Source organism: Panthera leo, chromosome B1 (assembly GCF_018350215.1).
Source record: "Panthera leo isolate Ple1 chromosome B1, P.leo_Ple1_pat1.1, whole genome shotgun sequence".
Classification (NCBI taxonomy): Eukaryota; Metazoa; Chordata; class Mammalia; order Carnivora; family Felidae; genus Panthera; species Panthera leo.
This window is the reverse complement of record NC_056682.1, coordinates 16291581-16300157: the sequence shown is the minus strand read 5'-3', so window position 1 is coordinate 16300157 and position 8577 is coordinate 16291581.

Here is an 8577-nt window from a genome sequence, read left to right as displayed (position 1 = left end):
GATGCATCGGCATATGTTCGTCAAAATACTCTGTATTGCTTTTTAATGTCCAGAGGACCTACAGTAATTGTCCCATTTTAAATTCCTGACATGGTAACTTAGGGATACTCCTTTTTTCTTGGAAGTTTTTCTAGAGTTCAATTGATTTTATTGCTTTTGTCAAAAATCAGCTTTTTGTTTTGTTTATCTTCCTCTATTAACTTTGCTGTTTTTAATCCAATGATTTCTGTTCTTGTTTTTGGAATTTCCTTCTGTATTCTTGGGCTCAATTTGCTCTTTCCCTAATTTCTTAAAGTGAAAGATGTCATTGGTTTGGAAAATTTATTTTTCTCTACTATATACATTTAAAGCTACAACTTTCACTGCAACCACTGCATTAGCTGCATCACACAAATTTTAGTATGTTTTCAATTTCATTCAATTCAAAATATTTTCTCTTTCCCTTATGATTTATTCTTTGACCTAATGGAATATTTAGAAGTGAGCTGCTAAACTTCCAACTCTGGAGATTTTCAGGTATTTTCTGTTATTGACTCTTAATTTAATTCCATTGTGATCAAAGAATATATTCAGTACAATTTATCTTTTTAAGTTTATTGAAACTTATTTTACTGACAAGAATATGGTTTATATTAGTTACTGTTTCACATTAACTTGAAAAGAACGTATATTCTGCTGTTGTTAGGTGGAATGTTCTATAAATGTCCACCAAGGAAAAGTGGTTGACAGTGTTGATCAAATCTTCTGTATTCTTACTGATCTTCTACTTGTTCTAACAATTACTATGGAAAAGTAGAGAAGTAGGTCTGTCCATTCTCTTACTTTTTCTTTCATATGTTTTAAAGCTCTTTCATGTGTACAGTTTCAGGACTATCATGTCCTGTCAGTGAGTTAATCCTTTTATTATGAAGTGAGCCCATTCATCCCCGGTGATTCTCCTCATTCTAACGGCTTTGACTGATGTTAATAGAGCCCTCCAGTTGTCTTTAGTGTTTGCATAGTATGTATTTTTGCATGTTTTTACTTTTATATTTGCAATGCTGAAATCAGTAGTAGAAATTTTTCATAGTCAAATCATAAATATATACCATGAAAACCCAATGACTGAATCCTAAAAAATCAAACATAATGAGGATGGTTTCAGGCCAAGATTATGACATAGGAAGACAAAACAACAACAACCACAACAAAATGCAGTTTAAAAGAGCAACTAGCATATAAAAGAGACAATTCTAGAACTCTGCAAAACTATGGAGGAGCTGGGGGAATGCTTTCCAGGTCATAGGGAGTGGAGAATGGCAGGTTTATGTTCCCGCTCCACCTCAAAAACACAGATGAGGGGTGCCTGGGTGGCTCAGTCAGTTAAGCGTCCGACTTTGGATCAGGTCATGATCTCATGGTTCATGAGTTTGAGCCCCACATCAGGCTCTGTGTAGACAGCTCAGAGCCTTGAGCTTGCTTCAGATTCTGTATCTCTGTCTCTCTCTGCCCCTCTCCCACTTGTGTGCGCTCTCTCACTCTCTCAAAGATAAATGAAAAACATTAAAAAAAAAAAAAACAGAACAGTATAGAGAGCCTAGAAATAAACCACAATTAGTCAATCTATGACAAAGGAGGCAAGAATACAAAATAGGGGAAAAGACAGTCTCTTCAATAAACAGTGCTGGGAAAACTAGACAGCTACATGTGAAAGAATGAAATTGGACCACTTTCTAACACCATACACAAAAATAAAATGGACTAAAGGCCTAAATGTGAGACCTGAAACCATAAAAATCCTAGAAGAGAATACAAGCAGTAATTTCTCTGACATCGGAAGCAGCAACATTCTTCTAGATATGTTTCCTAACGCACAGAAAGCAAAAACAAAAATAAACTCCTGGAACTATATCAAAATAAAAAGCTTTTCACAGAAAAGGAAACCATCAGTAAAACAAAAAAGCAACCAACCTACTGAATGGGAGAAGATATTCATTAATGATATGTCTGATAAGCAGTTAACATCCAAAATATATAAAGAGCTTATATACCTAAACACCAAAAATAAAAACAAACAAAAAACCCCAAACAACATGATTTAAAAAATGGACAGAGGACCTGAATAGTCATTCTTCCAAAGACATACAGATGGTCAACAGACACATGAAAAGAAGTTCAACATCACTGATCATGAGGGAAATTCAAATCAAAACCACAATGAGATATCACCCCATACCTGAAGGAATGGCTAAAATCAAAAAGGTAAGAAATAACAGTGTTGCAAGAATGTGGAGAAAAAAGAACTCTTGTACACTGTCGGAGGCAACGTCAACTGGTACAGCCACTGTGGAAAATAGTATGGAGGTTCCTCAAAAATTTAAAAATAGAAACAGCACATGATCCAATAATTCCACTACTGGGTATTTACCCAAAGAAAATAAAAACATTAATTTGAAAAGATATATGCACTCATATACTTACTGCAGCTCCAATTACAATAGCCAACAAATGGAAGCAACCTAAGAATCCACTGATAGATGAATGTGATAACACAGATGGACCTAGAGGATATTATGCTAACTCAAATATATATATGTCAAACTGAGAAAGACAAATACTATATGATTTCACTGATATGTGGAATCAAAAGAAAAATGAGTAAACCAAAAAAAAGCAGAATCAGACCTATAAACAGAGAACTGATGGTTGCAAGAAGGGAGGGGAGTAGAGAGGAAAGGCAAAATGGGTGAAGGGGAACGGGAGATAGACGTTTCCAGTTATGGAATAAGTCACAGGAATAAAAGGTACACCAAATATAGTCAATGATATTATAATAGCATTGTATGGTGACAGATAGTGGTGGTGAACATACCATAATGTTTAAACTTGTCAAATCACTACACTGTACACCTGAAACTAATGTAACATTGTGTGTCAAATACACTCAAATAAAAAAACTAATTTAAAAAAGTATTGATGCACATAAATGTGAAAAACTGTGGTCTCGTGTTTTCCTTTATTATAAAATTATATAAATGTCATGGGGTGCTCAGGTGGCTCAGTCTATTAAGCACCCAACTCTTGATTTCAGCTCTGGTCATGATCATCTCGCAGTCCATAATATTGAGCCCTGTGTCGGGCTCCACACTGACAGCATGAAGCCTGCTTGGGATTCTCTGTCTCCCTCTCTCTCTGTCCCTCCCCAACTTGCTCTCTCAAAAATAAATTAAAAAAAAAATATTTTAAAATTATATCAATGGCAAAAACACAATGACTTCAGGTACTGAAAAAAGGACTAAAGGTGAGCATTGTATCCACTTAAATATAGAACTAAGATTAAAGAACTGTGAGACTTATGATTACATAATAGAATATTTGTGTTAAAACCACTGCCAATATAAAACAATTCAACTAAAAAGCTAAGTACATACTTTTACTTTTAACCTGTGTGTTTACATTTAAAGTGGTTTTGGGGCACTTGGGTGGCTCAGTCGGTTGAGCGTCCAACTTTGGCTCAGGTCATGATCTTGGCAGTTTGTGGGTTCCAGCCCCGTGTCAGGCTCTGTGCTGACAGCTCAAAGCCTGGAGCCTGCTGCAAGTTCTGCGTCTCCCTCTCTCTCTGCCCCTCCCCCACTCGTGCTCGGTCACTCTCTCAAAAATGAATAAACACTAAAAAAAAAAAAAATTTAAGTGGTTTTATTTTAGGAAGCATATAAATGGGTTTTTTTATCAAGTCTGACAATCTATGCTTTTAAATTGCAGTATTTAGCTTATTTACATTTAATGTAATTATTAATAAGTTTAATGTAATTAACTAGAATCCATGTATTTGATTTCTATTTGTCCCGTCTATTTTGTTTCTTTTACCTCTTTCTGACTTCTTTTGTATTAAGTATTTAGGACAACATTTTTTTCTCTAACTTGGCTTATTTGATATCTCTGTTTACTTTTTATTTTTTTAATTTTATTATTTTATTCTTAAGTTAGTTAACATACAGTGTAGTCTTGGCTTCAGGAGTAGGCTCATTTCTCTTCCTTTAACTTCATTACTTATTATTCTCCCTTGCTGTTTTCATTCTAGCTAGGGTAGATCTATTTCACTTTTTAAAATGATACACAGGTTGTCCCTTGCCTGGGAGGGATTTATCCATTTTCTACAGCTTGGAACCTTTCCCACCATCTATCATCATCTTACTTTACTAACTCTGACTTATAGACTTTCAGATCTCTTCTGAACCATCCTTCCTTAAGAAGGTCTTGCTGATATTTGAGACGAAGGTAGGTCACCTTGGTATGTATTCAAATAACACCTTCTTAGTTCACATTTATAATATTTATAATATTTATTAATGCCCATATCCTCTGTGAGATTATAAGTACCATAAGATCATATCTATTTTATTTATGGTTACTAGCACCTACCATAGTGCTTCACACACTATGTAGGCACTCAGTAAATATTTGTTGATTGAATGAATGAAATGTACAATGGTGGCCATATTTTCTCAACTTTCATCTTCACCTTGAATATTTTGTAATTTCTTGAAAGTGTCATGTTGTTTTGAGCTATCATGATGGCTTACGTGCTGTTTTCCTTTCCTGGAATACCCTATGCCTTCCATTATCTTGCTAACTTCCCAATGATTAGTTAAAACTGGGATCAATATGTAATAAAAATCAAAGCTAAAGAATAAGATGGAAAACTTACAGGCTTACATGCTATGTTAACAGTTGACAAAGATAGAAAATAAAATAAGGTACTTAATTCAAAAAAAGAAAGAAAAAAAACAATTGAAAAACAGACCTAAGAAACTTAGACCTAATAAAATGTAAGACAGGAAACCATCAAAATCCTAGAGGCGAAAACAGGCAACAACCTCCTTGACTTCGGCCGCAACAACTTCTTACTAGACATGTCTCTGGAGGCAAGGGAAACAAAAGCAAAAATGAACTATTGAGACCTCATCAAGATAAAAAGCTTCTGCACGGCGAAGGAAAAAGTCACGAAAACTAAAAGGCAACCGACAGAATGGGAGAAGATATTTGCAAGTGACATATCAGATAAATAGTTGGTATGTAAAATCTATAAATAATTTATCAAACTCAACTCCAAAAAACAAATAATCCAGTGAAGAAATGGGCAAAAGACATAAACAGTGTTCCAAAGAATACATTCACATGGCTAACAGACACATGAAAAGATGTTCAACACCACTCAACATCAGTGAAAGACAAATCAAAACCACAATGAGATACAACTTCACACTTGTCAGAATGGCTAAAATTAACAACCCAGGAAACAGATGTTGGCGAGGATGCTGAGCAAAGGGAACACTTTTGCACTGCTGGTGGGAATGAAAACTGGTGCATCCACTCTGCAAAACAGTATGGAGGTTCCTCAAAAAATTAAAAATAGAACTACCCTATGACCCAGCAATTAAACTACTAGGTATTTATCCAAAGGATACAAAACTACTGATTTGAAGGGGCATATGCACCCCGATGTTTATAGTAGCACTATCAACAACAGCCAAATTATGGAAAGAGCCCAAATGTCCATCAACTGATGAGTGGGTAAAGATGTTAAATATACAAGGAAATATTACTCAGTCACCAAAAAGAATGAAATCTTGCCATTTGCAACAATGTAGATGGAACTAGAATGTATTATGCTAAGTGAAATAACAGAGAAAGACATATATGATTTCAGTCTCATGTGGCATTTAAGAAACACAACAGATAAACATGGGGAAGGAAAGAAAAAATAAGATAAAAACAGAGAGGGAGGCAAATCATAAGAGATTCTTAAATACAGAGAACTGATGATTGATGGAGGGAGGTAGGTGGGGCTAAATGGGTGATGGCATTAAGGAGGGTCACTTGTTGGGATGAGCACTGGGTGTTATACGTAAGTGATGAATCACTAAATCCTACTCCTGAAACCGTTATTACACTATATGTTAACTAATGTGGAATTAAATAAAATTAAAAAATGAACAGTATGCTTAATCTAAGCCTCATTCTTTTGAAAAGAGACACATTATCACTATGCAGGAAAGGACTAAATGGTGAAAGAACTGAAAAACATGTCATAAGAAACAACCAGAAAAATTAAAGTTACCTTCAAATATGTGAAGTTATCCTTTATAAAAGCACTGGGTTTTTTTTTCCTATACATCTATAAGTAGTAGAACAAGGGCTAATGAGTACAAACCTTAAGGAGACAGATTTCAATTTCACATAAGAAACATTTGCCAAACTGCTGGCCAAGGATTACCACTGCTACCAGCCTGGTCTAAGCCATCACTAAGTCTTCTCTATTACATTGGCCTTCCCGCTTCCACATTACCCTACTACAGTCAATATTCCAAATATCAACCAAAGAGATCTTGTTAAATGTAAATCATTAATATAGCATGCCTATTCCAAAAACTTTCAATGGCTTCTTATAACACTCAAAACCAAATCCTAAGTCCTGATTTTGACCTACAGACCCTCTGGATGTAGTTTCTATGTGATTCTCTAGTTTCCTAATGCTCCCTACCTTTCTCAATTTGCTATAGGCACATTGGGCTTTTTGTTGTTCCACACTCTAAGATCATGCTTGCCTCAAAGTCTTTGCATCTGTTATTCCTTTTGCCTGGAACAACTACCCACTCCCTCATGTCCTTCAGGTCTCTCTCAAATGTCACATTCTCAGAGTCTTTCCCTAACCATCCTTTAAAAAATAGTTCAAACATACCCCCATGAGTCTCTATCTCCTTACCCTGCATTACTGTCCTTACAGCACTTCTCTTTACCTGGTGTTACTACTAGCTCTCTACCTAAACAAATGCAAGGCAGAGATTTTGTCTTTTTGTTTACTGATGCATCCCAGGGCCTAGAACCACGCCTGGAGCAGAGTAAGCACTCAATATTTGTTGAATGAACGCTAAATGAAGGCAATGTTATCATACCAGAGAGTGTCAGATGTAGGTTGGGCATTCACTTGGTAGGAATATTTTAAAGAATTTAGACAAAATGACATTTAGGTCTCTTCCTAACTGAAGTGTAATGATTCGATATTGTTGTTTTTTTGAAAAATCACATGTAAATTTGGGAATGATACACTACATTTCTCTAGCTATCTCCCACAGGCTTGCAACCTGTGACCCGTGATAAGGTGTACAGAGGAATAAATTGAAAAGTTTTCCCCGTTTTCCTCCTTGTCAACTAATTTGTGCTCTATACTTGATTTCCTACTGGTAAGTAACTTCCACCTTCTGCTCTCTAGTTCTGATACAGGCTGCAGAACGAATAATGTGACTTGAAGTCACTTAGGAAGAATCATTATTTTTGTGGAAAATTGGGAAAGTGTCCTGGGGACAAAACATAGTAACAGGTAGTCAAAAGCAGACCACTTGGCTTTGTCACGGTTGGTGGTGCTACCTTAGACAAGTTAACTTTTCTCTGCTTCCTTTTCATCATTTGTTAAATGAAGATTAAGTGATTAGGAAATATAAACATATTAATATGTGAAGCACATGGAATGGTACCTGGCATACAGTAAGCACTATATAAGTGTTAGCTACTAATTCATTTTTAGCATTGTAAACAAAAGACCATATTCAGTTATGACTGATGAAAAATCCAAATTAACAAATTACATTGGAAATTATTTACAACAAATTATTTGACAGGTAATAACTAGTTTGGTTTTTTTTTTAAGTTTTACATATAACTTTTTATAGCTCACAATGTATTTTAAATTTGGTCTTCATGAGAATTCCTCCAGGTAGACAAGACAAATGAAGAAAGGGTCTCAAGATTTGTGTGATTTGCTCCAATTTACACAGCCTGTCATAGGCTGAATCTGACTTATTATTCTTCATCTATGTCCCACAACATTAGCATACAAAAGGAGCAGGCAGTCTGAAGAACCAGGATAAGATTTCCAAAAATATATGCTATTATTTAACTTTCTATTTCCTGTTGGAGCTTCTTGTTGGTCTCTCTTCAAGTTAAGCCTCTCTTCCATGATCAGGTTAACATCCTGAACATTTGTTTCAATTATGAGCCTTCAACAGATGTGGTAGGATGGTTCCTAGCAGAGATTAAAAGCTGCTGAGCAAGCCTATGTCTTCCATTATCCACTGAAGGTGGTTGCAGAAAACTTCTCAAGTCATATACAGGCATCATCACGGGAGGGAAGATAACTAGATGCCTGAGTTGTCAAGAGATAAAATGTCAGTGCCCACTACCTTGTAACTCTTCGTGTCGGAGTCCAAAGAAAAAAGTTGTTTCACAAGAAACTACCTAATGTTGTATTGTTGTATCTTCAACATTAAGAGGCAATAAGTTGTAACAAAACAATCAGTGGACATCATAGTTTATACCCCTTAAACCAAATGTGTATACGTGTGTGTGTGTGTTCCTCTGTCACTCATCATTTCAAAAATCTTAGTTTTTCTACATGCCTCACTATTCCTGTTACTGGTTTCTGCATTTGCTTTTCTGTAAAGGGATACAATGCATTTATGTAAAGCCTAAATAAGCTCTGCCAATTGTCATACTGCTTCTTACACCCTCAATAACACATTAGATGAGCATTCCCATCTA